General features: G+C 43.4%; 2 long non-coding RNA genes across 2 annotated transcripts; both read right to left on the bottom strand.

Annotated features, from left to right (window-relative positions):
- Positions 1–1090: 1090 nt before the first annotated feature.
- On the bottom strand, positions 1091–1705 carry LOC143413967 (uncharacterized). Its single transcript, XR_013094537.1, has 3 exons — positions 1549–1705; positions 1321–1468; positions 1091–1240 (listed from the first exon to the last, which is right to left on the bottom strand). It is a non-coding gene; the product is annotated as an uncharacterized LOC143413967 (long non-coding RNA).
- Positions 1706–6044: 4339 nt separating this feature from the next.
- On the bottom strand, positions 6045–6631 carry LOC143413966 (uncharacterized). Its single transcript, XR_013094536.1, has 3 exons — positions 6475–6631; positions 6247–6394; positions 6045–6166 (listed from the first exon to the last, which is right to left on the bottom strand). It is a non-coding gene; the product is annotated as an uncharacterized LOC143413966 (long non-coding RNA).
- Positions 6632–24153: the final 17522 nt, after the last annotated feature.

Here is a 24153-nt window from a genome sequence, read left to right as displayed (position 1 = left end):
CACACAAGCACATTGAGAACATGCACACTCTGCAGAGAAAGGCCCCTGACATCCAGTGGATTTGAACTCAGGACCTTCTTGCTGTGAAACTACATTTTCCCCCACAGTAATAGATTAAGTTCTAGTGCAGTAAATGAATGTGCAGTAACGCCATAGAAGGAATGATGATTATGCCAGGCTTTTACATGTGATGAAGGAAAGATAAGTCATAACTTTCCTGTGTAAATGAACATATGACTAATTGCAGGGGCCATTCTAGCTTTAAAGAGTGTGATATCACACACTTGAAGGTTTTGTGTATCACCAAACATTATAGGCAGTAATAAATGTAGCAGTAGCAATACATGTATCTTCTTTACGGTGAATATTTCGAAAGCAGTGCAACCCCCTTTAGCAATACATATAGCACATGGTGAAGTACTGTATTTGCTGCTGTTTGATGGAGAAGGCCAGCCACTACCATATCTCACTTGCACCAGCACCCTGGGAATCTAACAGTATTTCAGGCTCCACTACAAGATGCTTCTAGCAATGTACCAAACAGAGAATGTATGGTTTATGAACAATGTGTCTGTGTACTTGATTTCCTATACCACACTGGCCCCTCACTTCTTACCATCTCACTGGCCTGCCACACATCCACACACAAAACAAAAAAGAAGCCACTAAGATTCTTCCAAGTCATGGAAGTACAATGTGGTATTCACTTCTAAAGTGACTCATAGTTTTAACAAACAACAGTATTGCTACAGTTTGAAGTTTATTGTGGATGGAATAAAGTGGAGTTGGGCTGGCTGCCATCCATAAGTGCTAGTACTAGAGTGAATAGAGCGGATGTGTTGCTTTAAAGCAGAGTCACTCATGGATGGGGTTGTTCCTATCCACAGACTATTAGAGACCTGTTTATCAGTGCAGCTGCCAATCAGGCGAGGTTCTGGTTTACCCATTTTAATTTGACTTTGTAAATGCTACATAGTGTATAGTGCATTATGTACTTCATTATGCGTGGCATGTACTCCCTGATCCCACTCTCACTGTGTTTCTAGAGTGTCATGAACCGAAGTTCCGAGCGCAGGCCGGACCCAGTAGCAGAACACACACACTAGGGTAGGAGCGAATAAAGAAAGTAATTTTTATTGCAACTAAAGGTGTCCCGTGAGGGTAGCCAGAAAAACAACGTATGAAACCAGAAGAAACCGAGGGACCGCACAGGGAACGCCGAGAGCGGGGCTGTGAGAGGCTGTAAAACAAAAAGAGAGACAGATTACTGGGGTGCGGAAAAAAGGCAGCATACGAGGGAAGGTGGAGTGTGCGTCTCACGGTGATAGCCGGGCCGAGTGAACCAGAGGGGGGTGGAGCTCCAAAAGGGGTCGAGACGGCGAAGCTGAATGTGAACCAAATCTCAGGCGGACAGGTGGACAGGTGGACAGGCAGGTGGCTCGAAAACAAAAACACGCCGAGTTGTGATCTGGGTACACAGGGAAAAAAACAGTGTTAGGTCCGATGGAGAGTTTGTCATACGAGTTCTTTTCCGCAGGCGTACGTTACCGCTGAGAGGCGACTACGGACTGGCGTGGAGCAGCAGGTAGGGCAGGATTAAATAGTCCACCTGGTGATCGCCTGGGATGGGATGCAGGTGTGGGGTTAGCAGCCACGCTCGTGGGCGTGGACATCCCAGCAGCACCCCGGACGCCGGGCCGCGGACCATGACAGCACCCCCCCCTCAAGGGTCGCCCCCAGGCGACCGGCCGGGACCCCGCCTGCGGAGAGAAGCACGGAAAGCAGAGATGAGACGAGGGTCCAGAATGAAGGAGCGCGGGACCCAGAGGCGGTCCTCGGGGCCGTACCCCTCCCAATCCACAAGATACTGCCAGCCGCGCCCGCGCCGGCGCGCATCCAGGATCCGCCGGACCGCATAGGCCGGATGGCCGCCGACGAGCCGGGCGGGAGGAGGGGGCTCGGAAGGAGGGCACAGGGGGCTGAGGCGGACCGGCTTAAGTTGAGATACATGGAACGTGGGATGCACACGCCGAGAGGCCGGAAGCCGGAGCCTGACTGCCACCGGGTTGATGACTCGGTCCACTTCGTACGGCCCGATGAAACGGGGAGCCAGTTTGCGGGACGTGCCCCGGAGCGGGATGTTCCCAGCAGCCAACCAAACCTTCTGTCCCGGCTGGTAGTCAGGGGCTGGGGCGCGGCGACGATCGGCGTAGTGCGCCTGTCGTTCCTTTGCGCGCAGGAGGGCGCGGCGAGCGCAGCGCCACACACGTTGGCAGCGCCGGAGGTGATGAGGGGCCGACGGGACGGAGAGGGACAGGTCCTCTTCCGGGAAGAGCGGAGGCTGATACCCGAGGGACGCTTCGAAAGGAGAGAAGCCGGTGGAGGACGAGGTGTGAGTATTGTGGGCGTACTCCACCCAGGGCAGGTAAGTAACCCAGGAGGAGGGGTTTTGACTGGCTACGCACCTCAGCATAGTCTCCAGCTCCTGATTAAGGCGTTCAGTTTGCCCATTGGATTGCGGGTGGAAACCGGAACTCAAACTGACCTTGGCGCCGAGAATGGAGCAGAAGGTCCTCCACACTTGTGAGGTGAACTGGGGACCGCGATCGGAGACAATGTCCAGGGGAATTCCGTGGAGCCTGAAGACTTCCGTGACTAACGCTTGGGCAGTCTCAGCAGCCGAGGGCAGCTTGGCTAGCGGGACGAAGTGGGCGGCCTTAGAAAACCGATCCACAACGGTGAGGATGACACATTTTCCAGAAGAGGTGGGGAGACCGGTAACAAAGTCAAGTGAGATGTGAGACCAGGGCCGGTGGGGAGTAGTGAGTGGGTGGAGCTGGCCCATGGGATGTTTCGTGGATGATTTATTACGAGCGCAGACGGCACAGGCAGACACGTAGTCCCTCACGTCCCATAGTAGCGATTTCCACCAGAAGTGTCTGCTGAGGAGGCGCGCCGTTCTGCTCACGCCCGGGTGGCACGCGAATCGTGCTGTGTGGATCCAGTGGATGACTGCTCCCCGGGCGGCGGCGGGAACGAAGCGCCGTCCTGGCGGTCCAGTCCCTGGGTCAGGGTCCCCCGGGAGCGCTTGGCGAATGGTCTCCTCAATCTCCCAGGTGAGAGCACCCACCACGCAGGAGGCAGGCAGGATGGTGGCGGGGGGGGCGCCTCGCTGTCGGGGGAATACAGACGGGAGAGCGCATCGGGTTTGATGTTTCGTGACCCGGGACGATAGGAGAGTGTGAAGTTGAAGTGGGCGAAGAATAGGGACCAGCGAGCTTGACGGGGATTTAACCTCTTGGCAGTTCTAAGGTACAGTAGATTTTTATGATCCGTCCATATAACGAAGGGCTGTTCGGTCCCCTCCAGCCAGTGACGCCATTCCTCCAATGCGAGTTTTACCGCTAGGAGTTCCCTGTCGCCGATGTCGTAATTCCTCTCCGCGGGGGTGAGTCGGCGTGAGAAAAAGGCGCACGGCCGGAGTTTGTTCAGGGGCCCAGACCGCTGGGAAAGAACCGCCCCGACTCCCGCATCAGATGCGTCGACCTCAACAACAAACTGTTTAGAAGAGTCAGGATGGGTCAGAATGGGTGTGGACGTGAATAATCGCTTCAATTTAGCGAAGGCTGCGTGGGCCTCAGGGGACCATGTGAAAGACACCTTGGGTGAGGTGAGTTGGGTGAGAGGCGCGGCCACCTGGCTGTAGTTTCGAATGAAACGGCGATAAAAATTCGCAAACCCCAAGAAGCTCTGAAGCTTCTTTCGTGTCTCCAGAACCGGCCATTCCAATATTGCTTTGATCTTCACCGGGTCGGTCTTCACCTGCCCACCAGCGAGGATGTAGCCCAAGAAGGAAATGGATGAGGCGTGGAACTCACACTTTTCCGCTTTTACGTACAGTCTATTTTCGAGCAGCCGTTGTAGCACGCTCCTCACATGGATGCGATGGTCCTCGAGCGTCTTGGAGAAAATCAAAATATCATCCAGGTAAACAAAAAAAACACGTTCAGGAAATCCCGTAACACGTCGTTGACTAAGGCTTGAAAAACCGCCGGGGCGTTCGTTAACCCGAACGGCATCACTAGATATTCAAAATGCCCTAGTGGGGTATTGAAGGCGGTCTTCCACTCGTCGCCTTCACGTATCCGTACCAGGTGGTAGGCGTTCCGCAGATCTAGTTTGGTGAAGACCGTAGCTCCCTGGAGTGAGTTAAAAATAGAACTAATGAGTGGGAGGGGATATTTGTTTTTGACGGTGACGTCATTCAGCCCCCTGTAATCGATGCACGGGCGGAGCGTCCCGTCTTTCTTTCCCGCGAAGAAAAAACCCGCAGCCACGGGAGAGGATGACGGCCTAATACGTCCTGCAGTTAGCGACTCCTGGATGTAATTCTCCATGGTTTCTCTTTCGGGGCGAGACAGGTTGTATAATCTGCTAGAGGGCAGCGATGCACCCGGGAGCAGATCGATAGCACAGTCATATGGACGGCGAGGCGGGAGTGAGAGCGCCTCATCTTTACTGAACACCTGCTGGAGATCGTGATAGTCGGGGGGCACGGAAGAGAGGTCCGGCGCGGGTGGCGGGGCGGGCCTCCGTTCCGTTGAGGCGGAGGGAACGGCTGACCTCAGGCAGTTCGCCAGACAAAACACACTCCAGCTCGCGATACTTTTTCCGGCCCAATCTATGTGTGGGTTATGTCTCTGTAACCAGGGGTAGCCTAGGATAAGCGGGGTGTCAGGAGCAGGAAAAGTGAAAAAGGACAGCTGCTCTTGGTGGTTACCTGATGTGATTAACCGTACAGGCGCGGTTTGGTGAGTTATGTATGCAAACACTTGGTTGTTTAATGTAGACGCAGGGATGGGCGGTTCGAGTGGAGTAAGAGACACAGCTAGCCTCTTAGCCAGCTTCTCATCCATAAGGTTCTGTTCCGCCCCGGAGTCCACTAACGCGGGGCATGTAAAAGTCTGATTAGAAGTCACGATAGTAACGGACAGTAACAATCGGGGTCTAGTAGTGCTTAGAGTGCTGCCCACCCGTATCCCCGGACTCACCGGTGGGCCGGGTCGTTTGGGCGGACCGGGCAAACAGCGATGCGGTGACCGGGCCTCCCACAGCCTGGGCCTCCAGCCCGAAATCGGCGTTCCCTCTCCTCCGGAGAAAGCCGAGAGCGTCCGATCTGCATGGGTTCAGGCGGGGGCGGCGACGGAGAGCGCGCACACGCAGCTGGGGGCGGGGGCGGAGAAACGCGAAACCCGGGGCGCAATACGGAGCCCATAGGCTTAGACCGCCGCTCGGCATCCCTCTCCCGCAAGCGTCTGTCAATCCTACGGGAGAGGGAGGCCAATTCATCAAAGGATCTGGTCTCCTCGTGAAAAGCTAGTTGGTCCTTCATCTGGTCATTTAACGACCGTAAAAAAACCCCACGAAGAGCCGAATCGGGCCAACCCACGGCGACCGCTCGAGTACGGAATTCAACTAGGTACTCCGCAATACTGCGCCGCCCCTGACGGAGCCCCAGCAACTTCTGCGCGGCATCGTCCTCCGATACCGGAGGGGAAAACGTAGCCTGGAACTCCTCCAGGAAGTCATCGTAATCGCAATCACGAATGGGGTGAGAATTTAAGTAGGCTTCAGCCCATGCTAGAGCACGCCCCCGTAACAATCCCACGAAGTGGGAGATCTTAGCAGTATCCGTGGGGAACGTGTGAGGCGTGCGACTGAAAAACAAGGAGCACTGGAAAAGGAACCCCCCACACAGGTCCAGCTCCCCGTGGAAGGGTTCCAGCGGCGGAGGCGACACGCCGCGGTGCACGGGGTCGGACGGCCTAGTTTGTAATTTATTCTGAGTGTCACTGAGCTCTTGACAACGGTCTTGGAGAGACTGGAGCTGCTGATCGGGCGACCGAGGATAGCGCCCTGTTTATTAATAGCGGAGCGGAGTGGATCTGCTGGGTCCATACTGGCCAGTCCGTACTGTCATGAACCGAAGTTCCGAGCGCAGGCCGGACCCAGTAGCAGAACACACACACTAGGGTAGGAGCGAATAAAGAAAGTAATTTTTATTGCAACTAAAGGTGTCCCGTGAGGGTAGCCTGAAAAACAACGTATGGAACCAGAAGAAACCGAGGGACCGCGCAGGGAACGCCGAGAGCGGGGCTGTGAGAGGCTGTAAAACAAAAAGAGAGACAGATTACTGGGGTGCGGAAAAAAGGCAGCATACGAGGGAAGGTGGAGTGTGCGTCTCACGGTGATAGCCGGGCCGAGTGAACCAGAGGGGGGTGGAGCTCCAAAAGGGGTCGAGACGGCGAAGCTGAATGTGAACCAAATCTCAGGCGGACAGGTGGACAGGTGGACAGGCAGGTGGCTCGAAAACAAAAACACGCCGAGTTGTGATCTGGGTACACAGGGAAAAAAACAGTGTTAGGTCCGATGGAGAGTTTGTCATACGAGTTCTTTTCCGCAGGCGTACGTTACCGCTGAGAGGCGACTACGGACTGGCGTGGAGCAGCAGGTAGGGCAGGATTAAATAGTCCACCTGGTGATCGCCTGGGATGGGATGCAGGTGTGGGGTTAGCAGCCACGCTCGTGGGCGTGGACATCCCAGCAGCACCCCGGACGCCGGGCCGCGGACCATGACATAGAGAAGCAGTGGGTAAACTGAATGCTACAAGATTTCAGTACTCTGTGCAGATGGTTGCAAGTGTGTGTGCGCGCAGGTGTGTGTGTGTGTGCATCAGTGGAAGGAAGAAAAGACAGACACAAAATAACCCGTCTGATATACAGCAATAATATATCATAGGCTTACTGATAGCATTAACACATTTTGTCAATGCATATACTATTGGACGATTTGCTAAGCAGATGTCCAGTCGCAACTTGCTATAGACTGAAGAGCTTGGATTTTTCTACCCTCTCTAAACTCTTTTTCTGGCAAATAATATTCAGAAGATGGAAGTAGTCACCATGATGCCGCCCACTGGTTAGAGGAGTCCCATTGGAGTTTTTTGGCCGTCACAGTCTTGTTTTGCCAATCTACAATTGTTGTGATGGGGAAATAGATAACAAATAACTCTGCCACCTTAAATCACAGACTACTTGTCACATGATCCAGTCATGCAGATCCAACTGACATTCATCTTTGCATAGATGTAACACATGGCCAATGTAATGCTGTGCATCCTATTGTCACAACAGTGTGCATCTGCACAGAACTACAACTATGCCTTATGATCATAGTGCTCTAAAAAATTAAAATAAGAACAAAAAACCCCTAAAAGTGCACTAAGAAAATAATACGAGAAATGATTTTCACCCCCAATGCCTCCTCAATGATTTATTCTGTCCAGTGACATTTTTATTGTTATCCCCTTTCTTTTTAATAAATAAACAGACAGGGGCACATACTTTCTCATTCTTCAATAAGAATAAGCAATAGATAGAAAGGTGTGGTGGAAACTCTACAGTGAAATAACACAAGGTTAACACAACTAACCTTGAAATGGGCAGTTTTTGATTTTAATGCAGTTGGATAAAGTTAAACTGAACTCAGCATTCGCTTGTTGACAGGTGACAGATTTCACTGTCTGTCGCGATGCTTACACTGTTGTATAAAATGAACATTTTATCTCTTGTTGTCACTCTATTTGTAAGGCTTGCAAGCACAAAATGAAACGTGCTTGGACCATAAATATAAAATGTTATTTTTTTATCTCATTCTTATAACAAACGACTTACTCATTTAAAGTGTGTGTCTGTGTGTGTGAGCCGGCATGCGTGTGGATTGTCACTGCTGTAGTTAGTGCGTTCTGTTCCTTCCAAATATAACCAGTTGTTACCAATGTCAGTTGCACAGTGTATAATTACATCAGGGATTTCTCATATTTCAAATTCATTTGTTTCTCAACACTGTGAATGCAGGCCTATAATGTAATCTCAGTAGGAATTTGGACCAGGCTTGCAGTGGTTAATAATTCAGCTCAGAGCTGGAGGCTTGCATTGAGGTGAACCATGCAGCAGTCTTGTTAAACATTCATGTTCTCAGCTGTGCCTCGGTCCTAGAAGGCATTTGACCGCTAGAGCGATAACTCAAAAGGTAAAGGCTTCTCATAGATATTAATATCAATTTGATGTCTGTGGTGTCTGCCCCTACTCAACAATAGGGCTGAGCTATTCAGCATCTCCACACTTTCTTTGTCTATCAGTTACAAAGAAAAGAGTCTCTGTGTTCTTGCAGGATTCATGTACACTTGCATGTGGTTGTTATTGTTATTATTAGTATGTAGCAATGCCCAAGTTCTGTCAGTTTTCTTGGAGAGTAACAGCAGTTTAAGAATCACAGGACATCTGCCAAATGACTCCAAAGCATTCACAAAAAAAAAGAAAAGAAATAATTACATGGTGTGACAACAAGCAAGGCTAATGCACTCCATGCTCATTATCATTAGGACATGTTCTCAGTTGGAGGCGCTTTTTGTTTCTGGCAGGTATTATTTAAAACGGGAAATGAAGAAGTTTGTCATTCATTATAGTCGGCAACAATAAAGATTCAACAAGGCTACACTAAAAATGGGACTGGAATAAATTTAGACTGTACCATCCTAAGTGACAGCTGCTACACATCCTTTCAAGATGTAGCATTCGCCTTTTTTGGAAGTGGGATGGGGGGGAGGCGGGGTGTTAAACAAGAACAAGGAAGGCAATAATTGTTTTGGCTTTTGCTGGGGAGCAATTTTGTTTATATGTAAAAGTACTGGTGTATCAATATCAATAATGGATGTTGGTTAAAGAGATTAAAGACTGGATTTTTTTTTCCTTCAGACTGTTAAAGATATAGTACAGCATCGTTGAACTGTGTCTCCTTTACTGCAACCCAATGCGTACTCATCAATCATGCTCACAGTACAACAACACAAATTAGTTCTTTTTGGGTGGCAGTGATTTATTAGAACGGCAGCTGGATATGCAAGACTAAATTGTTTTTCTTCACTTTCATAATTCATTTAATTCTCCAAACAACAATTTTCTGGCAGGTCAGTGTTGTGCCCAGGGTTTGAATTTTTCAAAGTGGTAGCTGATGTAATTGTTTTTTTTTTTTTTACTCCCATACAAAGTGAACTGAGCCTGTGGCCACTAGTAACAACTTGTATGCGATGCAGGCAATTTGACAGATTCCTTTTTATCAACTTTTCTTTATATGTACCTTTACAGGCATCATGGACTATGTTCACCTCCAGAGTACAGACAACTAATTATAACCCAAACCAGATAAACAACATACATGGCTGCAAACAGCAGGTAGTGACCCAGTTCTGGTCTTTTGGTAGATCAAAACAAATATATACATGACACATCACATTAATATTGTATAAACAAGATAAAAAGCATTTGCTTGTCATATGCTTCCCAGTTTCCCATTTGCACTGTGTGCATTTTGCCAAAGTCAGTGTCACTCAAAAAACCCCCACAAAGAACCATAAAACAAAAGGATGTCAGGATGGGGGAGTTAATTACAGAAATAATGGTGTGCAATGCATGATGGGTTAATTTAACTTAAATTGATATTAACAAATCACAGACAAATTCTAACAATTCTTCAAGTCACATTTAAACTTGTAACCAACATTCCTGTCTTTCTCACAAGTTCTAAACATAACAAAACCTACATTTATATGATAGAATTGTTGGTTGTATTGCAAGAGTCGATATTACAAAGAAAAGAGACCAGATAGAATTTTGATAATCATTTAGCAGATACAGTGGGACTCTCTCCCTCTGAGTTTGAGATCTGTGGACTCAGTGATCTCTTAACTAAACCTCATCTTTTTAGACTTGTCTTAGTTGGCTGTTATTTTGCTGTGAAGCACTTTTTGATCCTTGTCTTGAAAGGTGCTATATAAATAAAATTTCACTTACTTACTTACTTACAAACATTTGCAAACTTAAATATTAAAGCGTTTGATAGTTACCGGTATGTCTTCTCAGAGATACGGTTAGGCAGGAAGGCAATCACTGAAAGTGTGGATATGAGCTGCAGGATTCTGCCACTTGTCCAGATGATCTTTCAAGCTCAAACCACATCTCCAAGTCCTTACAGCAACCCCAGCTGACTCTTAAGCTGAAATTGTTATTTGCTTGCAGCCACTACAGATAACAATCTGGCTATGTTCATACATTAAGGGTTTATCTGAAATGTATTTAGGTGCAGATCATTTAGATGTAGTAAACACTATATATTTCTTAGTAGATCAAAACGTAATAAACCACCAATGCTTTTGCTGCTAACACATGTTGCTGATGCAACCAAAGCCTGTATCGTTTTATATTCTCTCGTCTTTCTCCTAGATTAAAACAATACACATGAAATGTGTAAACATGAATACAATAAATGTAAGCACGCTACTATATCAGGACATTAAATGCTTGTAATGATGAACTGAAACCATCATCTTTTGCTAACCCAGTAATTTCAATGCTTAAATCTATCTGTTCAATCTTGTTTGAACTTTGTCACTCATTCATAAGATCTTTGCTGTCAGCAGAGGCCATGGCCAGCGTATGAAGATGCCACTGTCATCTCTGCTGCTATTGATCTGAGTAGATTCCAAGTAAACTATAAGGTTGTTGAATATACTTGTAAGCACTTCAGTTCCATGACTGCTGAAAATATTTAGACACAAACAGATGTAGCAGTCTTCAAACATGGGTGCTGCATTTATTAGCATATTAGAACTGAAAAATGTATGCATGACTGCCTGAGCCACTGGTCTGGCTACAGTTATGTTAAATAAGGTTGCCTTTAATATATAATTTACACATCCAGCCCTCATATCTCAAATGTATATTCTTAACATGCTGGTTCACATTAGGCTTATAGCAGAATAAGAGCCAGTACATTTCACTAATTTATCTTTTAGATCCCTATTAATAAATATTCTAAACAATGAGGAAATGAATATGTTGCATGCATGGTCATGAGTTGAACTGGTTTATTATGTGGTATCACATATGCTGGCCACCAGTAGCATAATTTTACACAGAATATTCAAAGACACACGTTCTCTGGCGCTTTGAGCTGTAGGTGGAACCATTGCATGAAAATGCCCAGCAGCCTGCATTTTCACTTCAAGCCTGTCAAATCTAGATATGTAAACACACGAGACTTTACACAGCAACAAGGGCACGGGGAGAGATATCTATCACATAGATGACACCCCAGGATTGTCTTTAAGCTTTCTTGGCGTTGCACACATAAATTAGCCTGTGCCAAACTAGGATCAGTCAATTATGCTGGGGGTGGTGATTAGTGTTTGAACACAACCGTTTTGGAGGTGGGGATTATCCCTGTCAGGCAAGAGAGGACCCCAACCTTCACCTTTACAAGGTGAAACTCTTGACTTTAGCGAAACGTAGAAGTGAGACAGACATTTGAGTTTTGCGAGACCACTAAATACAATAATAAACTTTAGCATTTTTACATTTGCTTTTTTTGTTAGATGTAATCACCTACAGTGGTGATTCAAGGTGAGTCCACAGAACTAGAATTCTTTATACCTATAAAGTGCTGTGAAACAAGTAAAAATTGACTTAAATTCAATATAATGCTGTAAACAACAGTTTATTGCAGCTACAAACTAATACATGTCCAACACGTCACTTCACAAATCAGAAGGTTTTGTTTTGGGTTTTTTTTCTTTTTATGTAATTTTCTTTGGACTGAAAATCAAATTGGTTGAACAAAACCAAATGTGTTTTTGTGAGGGGGTTCTAATCTTTTAACTATAAATATGGTTGATGAATTAATTAGTTGCTGCATCTACAATGATTAAGTCTAATAAAATATTGCTTCTTTTGATTGCTTACTCTTGGGCTTATGAAAAATAGGGATATATTTTAATAGGAATTGCATTTATTTGGTACTAATATGCAACAGCAAATATATTGTGTGAAAAGCTTTATATACAATGTTACATTCACAGGGACAACAGTGGTGGTGATGATGGCATGACCAAAATTATTTCACTCTGTTCACTTTGACTTGGTTGCTTTGCAGGCAGGGAACAGTGACAACTGATTCGGTCAGCTGCTGCTTTTAAAGTATGACATGGTAATAAAATGGCAATAAGACAGAGTCAGTCTGCTATTAGTTTGAGATTGAGTGGAGTCGAGATGGCAATACTATGGAATCTATTTGTGAAAACGCAGAGATAAGCTTTGATAAATCAGCAAAATTTGCCATCTGTTGCATCTGTTGTAAAACAGAAACATTAACTACCTACATTCAGAGTCCAGCCAAAACTTTAAAAATTTAAACAGAAATTCAGAAATTCCTCCACATGGTGATGTGGTTGCAATAGGGCAGCAATTTCAAAGAGGACCGCGAAAGGGCATAGAAGTGCAGCAACCTTGGTCTGAATATAACCAAAAAACAAACATTTGCATCGAGTCAAATCACCCCAGACAAGTTGCATCCACTGGCACAAACGGACTCATATTGACTGCAACGTGATGGCAACCTGTCTGCAGTACCACATGAAAATTATTTGCTAATTTTTGCCAATCTATGATTGATTGCAGTGATTGCAGTCAAGTCAAGTATGAGTGAGGCATAACGTGTGACTAAATAAAAACACTGCCTCCACATATGACTTCTGTGTAGTACAGGAACTATACAACACTGAGTGATTATGTTTCTTTCATAGCAAAGTAACATAATCACTTAACATAATTTAAATGTCTATTTTTTACAATAACGTGTTTTCATTTTTATTTGTTATGATGTATCCATTTTCAAGTTTCTGTGCACTTGTGTATCTGCACTGTTGTGATTAAGCAGCTTGCCTTGTTTGTTTAATTTTGTTGGATTTTTAAAAAAAATCTGCAACAGTGCTTGCATTATTTTACAGTACACATCAGCGCTGAATTGGTAGGCTTGCCAGGTTTTCATAAGACCTGCTGTTGTGAAACTGGGGGAGATTGCTGGGTTTACACATCCTCTGCGCAGTGTCATTTTTTGCCATTTGGTGAATGTGGGTAGTGTAAATTTCGCTCCTTCACTCATTTCTTAGCTCTGTTTTACAGAATCTGCCCTACAGTGCTCGCTCTCCACATGTATTATAGTACTTCTTTGTTTAGTATAAGTCATGGAATTATAGATTATTAAAAGGTTTAGTTTCCGTGGCAGGTGGTGCAATAAGACAAATTTATTCACCCATACAATTCTCCATTACAACATCTCTCTCTATCTCACTTTCATTTATGTGCACTCTTTCCTCATCCCATCTCACACTTATCTTCCTGTTCCTTCCTCACTTACAGTCATCTAATGCTGTTTATCTTTCTTAATCTACTGTATCTGTTCTTCGATCGTCGTGCTCATTCACCCGCATCCACCAACTGATGCAAGGCAAGGTAACTCACGGGGGAATTAACAGGTGAAATGTATGCTCTATATTTCAAGCACTGCTGTGCTGCATTACTCCTTTTCCTGTACACACCAAACCAGTATCGTTCTCACATTGATCACACCAGAAGTTTATATAATCAACATTTGACATTTTTTAAAACAACTTTACATTATAGAGGAGAAAGAGAGCTAAGCGCCTTTCCCCCATAACTGCAGGAGATTAAGGTAATGACACAGGAAGACAGGAGGAGACAGGTGGCCTCCAAGAAGTCTCCTCCTATTTTATACAGTAATGAAATTGAATTATAAACCTCTACTAATCTCTCCCACAAAGGTCTAGAAGATATTTTCTACCTGCAGGCATGTCAGTAGCCTGCAATCAGCACATGGTTTAAATTAAGAAGTATTTCCTGCTCCAAATACTGTGATTTATCATGTTCTATGTGAATTTTGCTTTTCATTGAATGCTATTTATCTAATCTTACATGTGACATTTTACACTAAATCCCAAAATCAAGCATTTGTTCTTTATATTAAATCACAGTTTGACCTTTATATGAATTTAAAAATACTCAATGCTCTAATCGAACTGTCCTTCGTAAGCTAAAACCATGAATTTTTTGGCTTCATTATGACAGCTTGACATCTCAGTGGCAGCTCGATTATATCCCCTAGCAACAGGTGATGGGGCTGTACTCACATACAATAGCCTTTTCTCCACACAGTGATAACCATTGTACTCACACACACACACACACACGCAAAGCATTTTGTACAGTGCACAACGTATACTTTTAGCTCCATATGATTCTACAGGGGGGTGAGTGTCAAGCTCCATGATTCTCTAAATTTAGTTCAAGGCCATGCCAGTCAAGGAGGTGAGCTCATAACTGTCAAAGCCTGTGAAAAAGAAGTGGAAAGAGACAAGGGAGCACACACCAGCCTGCAGATGCCGGCTGTATTATTCTGTATGGAGGAGCCCCTCAGCATGTTTATACTCATTCAGTGAGACAGCTGTGGGCATCTCAAGCCTGCCTATGCCTATGCTTCTCCTAGACTCTCTAAGCCAGCCCCATTCATCATCCTCCAACAGCCCTGCTCTAATTGGGCTGCGTCCCCACCTGCTGTCACTCACCACCTCCTCCACAATGTGCCGGAAGAGATACAGATGTACCTGGTCCGGTACAGCCCTGTCGCAGCTCACCAGTCTCTACGTTTGAATCAGAATAGGGGCAGTTGTGCCCCAGCAGCTACGCTGAGCTGATCCCAGGCACTGCTCTTTCCTTTTCACCCAGTCAGTACCTGACTTTCCCTCTATCCACAGTGGTGTGGAAGCCCAGTAATGATGTGGCCTATCATTTTAACAGGAGACAGGGCCACAACACTCTGGAGGCATTGTCATGGGTACCTCTGTCCTCCAGAATGGGAAGGGTATTAGATATTTCTCTTCATTGACATGACTCTTAAAGTTTGGCAAGGACTAGTTTCATAATAGCTCTTGTCTTATTTGAGTGGTGCCTGCCACTTCAGATAAGACTTGGAGATACCCTTTAGCTACCCAGCACAGCCAGAAGACATCTAATGAGCCTTTGAGATTTCCATGCTAAACCTACCATAAAATGTCCAGTGTGTGTCAAGACGTGGCTTCAATTTGTTTGAAAGAAACTCCACGGTTTGAAGTTTGAGCATAATAGACAAGACAGCAACCCAAAGTCTCATTTGTTCAATTTGATTTTATTAATAAATAAAGGATTACACTTTTGCTCAACGGAAGATTGGTTTAAGATTTGTAAGGGCTTGAATTGGTCTAGTTGGACTAACCATGAGGGAGATTTGCATTTGTTCACTCTGCGTCTTCCTTGATCCTGTATTCTGTATACTTTAACCTCCTGTCAAGCATTGGAAATGTCCTTGCCTATTTCCATTAGTAGCCAACAGAAATAAGAGGAGGAACTTTATGTGAGTACAAAATGACACTGGCTGATATCTAATGTTTGGACATGCTCAAAGGAATTTTGTATGTTCATTAACCCTGTGACCCTATTTGCATACAAAAAAATGTAAAGAAGAAAAAAAAGAGTGTAAAATGGTTCTTCTGCTACTGTGTGACATTAAGGGTTTGCTGTATATCAATGTAACCAACAAAAAAGGAAGATGCATTTGTTGTGAAAATGTATTTGTCGATTCCACCATATGCCACTCATGGAGACACGAGCATGATATATGGTAAAGATAGAAAATACAAACTGTGACTGTGGAGTCCACGGTTGGCATTAAGGTCCCGTGTGTGGTTGGATTTTAGCAACAGAATCACTTTGTTCATGCTAAGGAAAGTTTTTTCTGGATTAAAAGTCAACCTTTTAACAACTAATGTAAATGCCTGCATTTGACTACCATCAATCATTATCAAAAATTGCATTTGGTACCATTTTTGATAGGTCTGAAGCTGACAGAACTGCAGTGAAGAAACTCGTGTATCCTTCTTACTATTAATTGAATATGTTCTTTCGATGTGACCATATGCTACTGCCATATCCTGTCTCCCAACTTTTGAGACAGGAAAGTTTGAAATGTCAATTTTTATGTTTCAGGCTACATAAACATGAATACTTGGCTGCTTCCTGCAGACAACATTACGGTTTAAGTGATCTAACCCTAATGAGGCGTCAGCCGTACAGACAAAACACAGGATGTTGACTTTGATTGTAAAAACACCAGAGCATCATTTCAAGTTGCTTTGATGCAGAGTGCTCTGCAGGCAGCGATTATGTGATGAATCACTCAGTAAACTAAGAGTCCCAGGGTCTGTAAAATATAGCACTCTTGTGAAACATGGATTTCCAGCTAATCAACTCCTTGTTTGATGTATATCTGTTAATTGTCAGCGGTGCACAAGTATCTGTTAAGTAAGTGAATAATTTTGAGGGCACACTTTTTTAACGAGGTCAACAACCTACTCGAGTAGAAATAACTGAATAAATATTAGTAATCAAGCTCACTGACATGATTTCATTTATTTTAAAACAATAGAAAACCACATGCAAACATTATCATTGCATTTTTAATTGATATGTCTTTTTCCCTTTTTTTAGTATGTCCTAAACAGTCTTGCAGAAGACTGTTAGTTTTATCAGTATTGGCTGAAGCAGATCACTAAGAAAGACTGTATTAATTTGCAATGACCTTTACCTCAAAGGGACAAGTTAATCCAGGCTATGCCAGCAACAGGGCCCCGTACCACCACACAGCCAGCGGATCAACTCACCACTGGGTTCAGTAGTTCCTTTTTTTTGTTTAAGTGACTAAACGTGAATAAAATGCACACTGATTAGGTTAATGTTCTTATCTTTAAGTTAGATGATAATGGTTGTTGGGTGCATTACCAGAAGCAATCAAAAGCTGCTGTACGTGCTGCATCTATATCTTATCTGAAAATATGATAATGGAGCATTATCATCATCATTAAAGCCAATACTGGTTAACTATATTTTGCCATTATTCTTCTTTGTACAAGGTGGCATGCTTTATTCTGATAGAATGAAGCTAGGATTCATGTTTGTAAAGTGATCAAACACCATAAGGCTACTTCCTTTGCACCGATCTACATAATTTTCATGTAATTACGGCCTTCAATCAAAACTGCTTATGTGTGTCAGACAGAAGCTGAAAGAAAGAAGGTATTTCCTACATTCCTCATCAACTGTCTTGTTTATTTATTTATTTAGGTTCTCTGCAGATGTCTAAATACATACAATATAATTTATCACGATTATGTTACTTAACATGTGTGGTACCCTTACGGATGGTATACTATATAATCGAGTCAAGTTTAAGTCTATTATGCATGTAGGAATCTCATTTGGTCAGTGTAGTAATGTACACAAAGACAGTAAACAGAACGGATAATGGCAAAGACAGTACACAAAACAATGCATCATCCGAAGATGATACCTCCTCATCATCTGCTTCTACCCTTCAGTAAACACATAAACAGACTCACATACACAGGAAAGAAAAACAGCTGTGCAAGTCTACTCCCCACGAACAACACACACATACAAATAATCACATAAATAAAGGAACATGTGACAATAAGGCATATGCAAGGATATTCTATTCCAACAATACACATGGTGCAGTCAGCAGCAGCTGACTAACATGCTAATAGAGGAATGAAAGATTGCCTAAAGAGGACATGAAAAACTACACATACGCTAATTTACATATGACAATAGACTTACATTAGTTTATGTTAGCTAACTAGTGACAGAATCGATAACTCAGAGGAAAATAACAACACTAAAACTAAAAATCAGTTTAAGGAGATCACTTTTGGGCTGCACCTGGCTGCAACAATGAGTTTTATGTTAATAAACCAAGGTTATACTGTCCATTTTCACTGTCTGTCTATTTAGAAGTAAGTGGCTCTATGTTGTTTGGCTAGCTGCACTTAAGTGAGAAAATCCATCTTTTAACCATAATGCTTGGGTCTGTAAAGCACTTTGTGAATTAGAACACAAGAAGAGTATGTTTGAATCACCAGACTCCTCACCTGGCCGGATGTACCAGAGCAGATGTTTGCATGATCAGCAGTCATGCAGTCAGTGCTATTTTATGCAATAAAATATTATCCCTTTTCCCAACACAACCAAGCAGTTTACTACATAAAAGGGCTACTACAAAAACATGAACTGATTTTTAGTTTTAGTGTTTTTGGTTTCTGGGTCAGTAAAGTTAGCTAACTTAAACTAATTCAGCCTATTAGCCACAACAAACCAACATGAGGTCATGTACCATCCTGACAGAAGATGTAAAGATCTGCAAAGTGTGGTGCACTCGGCCAAACGCATCATTCAATCAGAGCTCCCTGACCTGCTGTCCATCTACACCAAGCGGTGCAAGTCCAAAGCTAGGAAGATTATGATGGACCTCTCCCATCCCAACAATCACTCACTGTTGAGGTCTGGGAAGCGCTTCCACTCCCTTAAGGCCAAAACAGAGAGAATGAGGAGGAGCTCCTTCCCCCAGGCTATTCGGGCCCTGAACCAGGTGTAGGACTGGACTCTCCCACACATCACATCACCACACGCACCACCACACATTTCCTATAATTTATAATCTTTATAATCTCTTTCTGCTATTTGCACATTTTTTACTGTAAATTTCTAAGTTAATTTGTAAATTTTGTAGTAACCTGTAAATTGTAAATACAGTAAAACTTTTTTCTGTCATTTAATGGTCGGGCATTGTACAGCTACAAGCATTTCACCCCCATATGGTTGTGTGTGTGTGACAAATAAAATTTGAATTTGAGATGGTGCTTAACATGTTTTTAAAATGTTAACTTTAAGCATTTATTTCTTAAATCCAACTTCACAGACTGTGTTACATCTATGTCAGTTTTTGAGAGCAGGGCTCCATGATGTAGCCTTTATATGTTTAGTGCTTCATGACCTCTTTGATTTGTTTTCATTTCCATTATTCTAGACCTCTGAAACAGCTCCACAATAGTGGTTCACAGAACACCTTTTATCTGAACTACTGGTCAAGTTTTAGAACACCTGCAGTTGTAACTGAAATTGACATACATTTATATCTACATACATTTGTATACTGCCATATATTTATGTATTTTTATATGCCCCTTTGGCTGTGATGCCCTATTTACATATGCGCCACTGACACATCCCTTTTAACATGTCAATGGGGCATTTCTGCGTGGAGTTTGCATGTTATTCCTTTGTCTGTGTGATCCAGGTTTCTCATTGGTGTTCGAAATTTACAATTGTTTTTCGGTCATTGAACATGCCATGGCGATGTTGTGGTGTAGCACAGCGGTCCCCAACCCCCGGGCCTCGGACCGGTACCGGTCCGTGAGTCGTTTGGTACCGGGCCGCGAGAGTTGAGGCTCAGGTGTGAAATGTCTGGTTTTCAGGCCTATAAATTCTGTGATTCTCCAAACTGCTTAAAGGACAATTTACAAACAAACAACACAACAAACTGAACTGATTAAAGTGATAACTCAAATTGTGCTTATGTAATATCTGATGTATTGTGTAATGATTTGTTGTTTTGTGCTGTAAGTCTTTTTTTTAATATGTTTTCTGTTCTTAAGTGAGTGTGGTGTTAACTGTGAGCTGGAGGTCTAATACTATTATGGTGGAGCAGCTACTGCCAACGTCCTTTGAGAATCTAATTTCTGATGAGATATAGATATTTAGAATTCTTTGTAACCTCTTGCCAATAAGACTGTATGAGTTTAGTTGTAGTGAATATGAGAGTATAGATTAGTGAACTGCCCAAGGTCAGCAGTCCTGACTACCAAGCATTAAAGTTTGGTGTAAGTACAGATGCATTACATCTATATGTGTTGTCTCTATTCCTCCCATAGTCTAAGAACAGACATGGGGTTAACTGGCAATTCTAAAATTACGGTGGCACCTCACATTAGTTGATGATGCCTGATAGCAACTGGTCTCTATAATTATATAAGCATTCCCTGATCAGATGCAAGTGGTTACCAGTCGCTCTGAAAGTGATTAAGACCCAGTCAGAGGCATATGGTGCTCCACCGAAAACTTCCTTCCAATTGTCTTGGTCGCTAGCAGATTGAATTTAATTCATTTTTATACAAATAGTGCCGAGTTACAATAATAGTTGCCTCAAGGCACTTTATATGTTAAGGTAAACACCTTACAATAATAGAAAGAAAACCCCAACAATCAAACAAGCCCTTTTAGGAAGCACTTAGTAGCTTTGTGCAAGCACTTCATTCAAAACCCACAAACAAACTTGGTTTGTATTTTGGGGTTTTTTGCATGAAAATTTTTCAGTGAGTAGCTGCCATCCAGAAACCACTCACCAACTGGTGAGGGAATAGCAACTGGAAGTTCCTAGGGCCTTCTGACATTGGTGATAACCTTAATCTTAGCCTCTGAGGTCATCAGGCTCATACTGCAATTTGCAGAAGAGTTTGGAGAGTTTTGGAGAGGCAAGAAGGAGAATTGGCACCTTCAAGTTTGCGGCCGTAATTCTCAGCTGAAAAAAGGTGAAATATCTTCCACTTGGGGAGCAGTTGTTTCCCTTAGTGGAGGAGTTAAAGTACTTAAGAGCCTTGTTCACAAGTGAGGGAGAGTGGAGCAGGAGATTGACAGATGATGAACTGCTGCAGCATCAGCAGTGATCTGGATGGTGTACTGGTCTGGTGTAGTGAAGAGAGCTGAGGATAAAAGTGAAGCTGTGAATCTATTTTCCTTTCCCCACCTATGGCCACAAGCTTAAGGTAGTGACCCAAAGAATGATATGTGGATATAAGTGGCGGAAGTGAGCTTCCTCAGTAGGGTCTGGGCTTAGTGTTACAGACTGAGGAGCTCAGTCATTTGGGAGGGGCTAAGAGTAGAGCACCAACGCCTTTACATCAAAGGGAACCAAGTGAGGTGGTTCAGGCATTTGGCTAGCATGCCTCCTGGGGTGCCTCCTAGATGAGGTATTTTGAGCATGTCCTAACAGAAGGAAACCCCAGGGCAGATCTTGGACACACTGGAGAGATTATATCTCTCAGCTGGGTTGTGAAATGCCTTGGCATCTCCTCTGGGAGCTGGAGAAGGTGGCCAGGAAGATAGGCGTCTGTTTAGACTGTTGTAATGGAAGATGGATGGATGGATAGTTCCATTATGGTTAGGGCTACAGCCATCACCAATGACGACTTAGTCCTCACAATTGAGTCTTTTCTTCTAATTATCTTGCTGTTGGATGAGCCCCAACCCACCAGTCTCTCTCCCTTATTTTATTATCTACTTTGTCCTTTTACCTGAGTTTGATTACATTATTAAATAGATTTTTTTTTTCTTATGTAGTTTTCTGAATGAATGATTGGGCGTAGTATCACAGTTTGCTCTGTAACAGCTTTGTGCAGCTGTTTTCACATATGCAATGAAGCCCTCAACCTTTCGAGGCATTACCCAGCGGAGATGTATGTGAGAACACACATGTCCTTATTAGTCAAATCAGGCGTTTAATAAGCCTATACTACCAGGTTTTTTTACTGAGCCCATTTGAGAATAGATCCGTTAATTGTCTTGAGTATTCATAACGAGTGAGTAGGCGTCATGTATACTGCCTCCTGAATGTCTACCCAGGCACCACCCCTTGCCTGACCAACCAGAGCATTTCCCACAATGAGAATGCATCTGACACAGCCTCGTTTTGTGTGTCATATGTCATTTTGAATAGGCCCAGACCTTATTTTCTGATTCTAATTGAATTAATGTGTCAAAATGCTTATGGGATCTACAAAACGGTAACATTTTTCTTTAACCTAAGCAAAAATTAGCCGGAAAGCTGTAAGAGAACTGATTTTTTTTTTTTTTTTTAATGCAGAAAAAGGCTTGTTTTTTATGGATTTGGATGTGTTTTAGATTTTGGTGACCTCCACCTTGGATAACTTGTGTTCTTCCTCTATACTGGAGTTATTCAACAGACTTCAACTTGAAAAATTTAACATTTTCAAATATTTTTTGATTAATTTCAGTCTCCCAGTACCAAAAACTCTAAAAAAACAAACAAAACTGAGACAAAATAATATTTTTTTTGCACTTTATATTAAAACAGCTGTTTTGTTGTTAGCTATAAAATTATATTTTTCTATTTAAAAGGCTTTTGTTGATGTTAGTGTTTTTTTGTGTTGTCTCTTCTGTAATTACCAGTTTGCTTTGGTTTATTGACTTTACAAATAAAATATGTTACTATGTCAAGTTCAAGGAGTGCAGAAGTGAATAGGGTCTGGTCTTCGCTGGAAGGAAAAAACCCTTATGCTTTAAGTGCTGCTCACTCTGAGGGCTAGTGTTGCACATGGAGATATGCTAATGAGGACATGCTTTGATTGGGCCACCCACGTCAGTGACTCCGGCTGACAAAGGTGCACAAGGCTGCATCCGCCAGCCTCATTAAAGCCCTGTCCAATTATAGAATAGTAATTGATCGTCTGCTTTGTGTGTTTCTGCCCTCTCTCCTTGTCTCCAAAGTATGCTCGAGGTCAATTTAAAATGCATCAAAGCTGTAACATGGTTAAATCCCCACAGACAGTTGCTGGCCTTCCTTGGCTTTTTGTTAAGCTCATACAAGCACCTGCGTACTAAGTGTTGTCCTGTTTTCCAGTTTATCACTGCCTCCCTTCGCATCGGCAACACGAACTGTCATACTCTGGGGACGGTGAGGGTGAAATATGAAGGGCTGCTATTTCAGTGCATGCAGTATAATGCATCTGGATCATTATTTTTTCTGTAAATAAGGCTAAAGTTTAAATAGGTTTTACCTGTGCTAGGAATAAAAGTGTGAATGAATAACAAATGGTACGGCAAATTAAAGTAATGGCTTTTATTTCGTTCATGTTTTTGTCTTGTGGTTGGAGTATGATGAAGTACAGGGACCTGTAAGAGTGACTGTGTCAGTCAACCATGCTGAAATCATACTTTGAGCAAATATTCCCCACCCTACCCATCCCTCTGCTGATCTGTTGTTTCAAACTGGGAGAAATGATTTGTTGTTTTCTTTTAGATGAGATGAGACAAGGTGGCGTGGGATCCTGAACTCTCCAGCACAAATAGAGAGAAATAAACATCGAAGCGTACTTGTCACAGCCACCGACAACCATCAGGATGTCGAAACAACACAGGCACAAACACAGCGATGCCTTCAGATCTCCATATTTAGACACAGGAGTTGTGTGTAAGCAGAGAAGCAGCAACTTTCAGCAGATTCACAGAGCCTAGGCTCTCATACTGACAGGGACTCAGTTCAGCTGATTCTCGAGTCAACCAGTATCAGAGGTCTGATTTATCTCTCAATTAGATCTCTCCTGCTATATTGCCTTGGTTCTTCATGATTTGTATGCCAACCAAGATGGCTCCACTGCTGCCCCATTATGAATAGAGACACTGTCTTGTGTGGTCTCATTATTAAATAAGTAAGGGGATGGAGGAGGCAGACAAACGTTTTTAAGCCTTGTCGGAGAAGACGCCATGGCCATTAGAGCCTGAGCATTAACAACAGCGAGAAAGAACATAAACCAGATGAGGGATGAGGGGTGGAGTTTGGGGGGTTGGAAGGAGGTGGAGAGGCAATGAACTGGCTGGACAAGAAGGAAGAAGCTGTAATTATGGTAATATTGCCACCTTGTTATTATTGTCTGTATTGCATGAGGTCTCGTTGTGAAAATAGCTCAGTAAAGACAGAGTCAGTGATAGTCATTTTATTTTGTTGAGGCCTTACCTAGTTCTCTGTTGTTTATGCAGCTCTTTCTGCAACATTTCTCAATGAGGATTAATCAAATTCTTCACCGCATCAAAACAAAGGAATGATAAATGAGAGATAAAAATCATCTCTTGGCTTCATAACAGCCTGGGCATCCTCAATGGCAGGACCGAATGCATTAAATGCAACATGAATTGTCCCTTTATTGATGCCATTCATTACAATGATGAAACCTCTTGGTAATTATCAATTTTGTTTAAGCACATCTGAGAGCTTTGTGTGGCACTCTAATGGATGCCACCGGTGAAGCCAGTCATTCAGATTTGTGTCACCGAGTCATTAAGCCGCCTTTGAGGGAAGTCAGCAATCTGATCCATCATGACAATAATGAGACAAAGATGAACTCATCAATTTCACTCTCCCAAGTACTACGCATTGCTTATGGATAACAGTCGCTCTCCCCTCTTCCGTGACTCAGTCTTCTTGCCACCATCTTTTCA

Source organism: Maylandia zebra, linkage group LG2 (genome assembly GCF_041146795.1).
Source record: "Maylandia zebra isolate NMK-2024a linkage group LG2, Mzebra_GT3a, whole genome shotgun sequence".
NCBI classification, from domain to species: domain Eukaryota; kingdom Metazoa; phylum Chordata; class Actinopteri; order Cichliformes; family Cichlidae; genus Maylandia; species Maylandia zebra.
Note: the sequence above shows the minus strand (reverse complement) of the source record. Positions and strands in the feature narration are given on the sequence as shown.